The following is a 2,408-nucleotide window of genomic DNA, read 5'->3' as shown; positions in this document are numbered from 1 at the left end:
CAAAAAGAGATGCTGTGTTTCACACGTAGATAAATTTAATGATGCAACTGCAGAATTATAGAAACCAGATTCAAATGTCCATACAGGCTGGGTGGTGGTGGCGCACGCCTTTAATCCCAGCACTTGAGAGGCAGAGGCAGGCAGATTTCTGAGTTCGAGGCCAGCCTGGTATACAAAGTGAGTGCCAGGACAGCCAGGGCTATACAGAGAAACCCTGTCTTGGAAAAACAAAAAACAAACAAACAAACAAAAAACCCCAAATGTCCATACAGAGTGTACTCAGCTCACAGCCAAAAAATTTCAACAATAAAACCTTATCATTTTTAATTATGTTCAAAAAGAACATGTCTCCTAGTGGATGGAAGTTGTCTGAGTATGGATTTTACTGTTACATTTAGACGAAAATATGGACAATAGGCAAGGTTTGTCGGCAGGGAGAGCCTGCAGAGGTAATCAAGAGAAACCATGAATGGAAGCAAGAGTGAGGTGGACTGGTGCTTCCTGAGATTTGCTTCTAGGATGGTATGGTGTCCCGCTGGAGACAAGGAGCAGTGTCTAGAGACAGTGTGTCATCTCTGGGGAGAGCCACAGGCATCTAGAGTTCCAAGGTGAGGGCTGCTGCCTTACAGTTCTATGTACTGAATGTGTGATTCCAGATGAGCTGTGTAACCTGGACCTTCTCATCCGTGGAGATATGTCGGCAGCCAACAATGAATATAAGTGAGGCCCTCCCCTAAGTGTAGTCCACTGGCTTTTCCCAGCATCCTGTTAGGAGATCCCTATTGTTTTGTGGGATTAACCTATGAACTAAAATAGTGAAAACTCTTAGCACATGCCTTGAACAGTGAGCACTCGCAGTAGTTGTTTCCTAGATTTAAAGAGGGAGGGGAGGTGGACTGAGCTAAGCACGTTTTCACTTAAGTCCAACAGTTTGGTTTCCTTGGTCTCCAACCTCTTTATCGAGTGGAACTCTGTGTTTACAAAACTCCATAAGCTTTGGCACTGGCCAGACTAGTTAGTTAGGAGTGAGTACTCAGGCTAGTTAGTTAGGAGTGAGTACTCTTCTTCCAGAAGACCAGAGCTCAGTTTCTAGCACCTACCCTCATGGCAGCTCACACCTGTCTGTAACCCCAGGTCTGGAGATCTGACTCCCTCACAAAGACTTGCATGCGGGCAAATGTCAATGCACATAAATTATAGACAGACTTTATCTGGGTGCTGACAGTGCACACTTAGAGGGGGTCGGCATCTCTGGCCTTCATTCTCTAGATGTCTCCCTCCTTTCTTATGTCATGACAGTAAGAAGGCTGGTTACCCAGTTTTTCTTCTTAGGGGTACCGTTTCTGATTAAAAAGAAGCAAACGCAGAAAAGATGTATTCAATGTGGTTAGATAGGAAAGAAGGGCACAGAAATTCAGTGTATCTTCCCAAAGTAGCCACACTGAATACATTTTCCTTTTTTTAAAAGGATTTATTTATTATTATATATAAGTACACTGTAGCTGATTTCAGACACACCAGATCTCATTACAGGTGGTTGTGAGCCACCATGTGGTTGCTGGGATTTGAACTCGGGACCTTTGGAAGAGCAGTCAGTGCTCTTACCCGCTGAGCCATCTCACCAGCCCTACATTTTCCTTTTTAACGATTCATTTGTCCCTTTTGACTTCTTGGGGATGGGTGCCTGTCTTAGTTAGGGTTTTACTGCTGTGAACAGACACCATGACCAAGGAAACTCTTAGGATAACATTTAATTGGGCTGGCTTACAGGTTCAGAGGTTCAGTCCATTATCATCAAAGCAGAGCATGGTAGCATCCAGGCAGCATGGTGCAGGGGGAGCTGAGAGTTCTACATCTCATCTGAAGGCCACCAGGAGAATACTGACTGCCAGGCAGCTAGGGTGAGAGTCTTAAGCCCACGACAAACACAGTGGACACACATACTCCAACAGGGCCATACTTCCTAATAGTGCCATTCCCTGTGCTAAGCATGTACAAACCACCATAGTGCCTAACTTGTCTTCTTAGGGTATAGACTGTTAACACCTCCATACATTACCCATTGTCTCCTAGGGAACACCAGGAACCACTCTTACCCTTTGGTTCTCCAACCACCAGCAAATCACTGGCTCCAGCCACACAACTAAACCATTTCTCTCAGCAGTAATAACCTGCACCAAGTCCCACCATTTCCTGCCTAGGCTACAGTACCCAGCCACGCCCAAAGGGTCTCACTCTGTAGCTCTGTCTGTCTTACTATGTAGACCAGACTGGCCTAGAACTCAGAGAGACTAAAGGAAAGAGCCAGTACACTGGGCCTTCACTAGATTCTTAACTGTTCCTGCCTTAGCTGCCTCTCAGTTGATTCTCTGCACTGCAGTCAAAGGGGTCCTTCTTTTTTTTTTTTT

This window comes from Mus caroli, chromosome 15 (assembly GCF_900094665.2).
Source record: "Mus caroli chromosome 15, CAROLI_EIJ_v1.1, whole genome shotgun sequence".
Taxonomy (NCBI): Eukaryota; Metazoa; Chordata; class Mammalia; order Rodentia; family Muridae; genus Mus; species Mus caroli.
The sequence above is the reverse complement of the archived record's forward strand: the minus strand, read 5'-3'. Positions refer to the sequence as shown.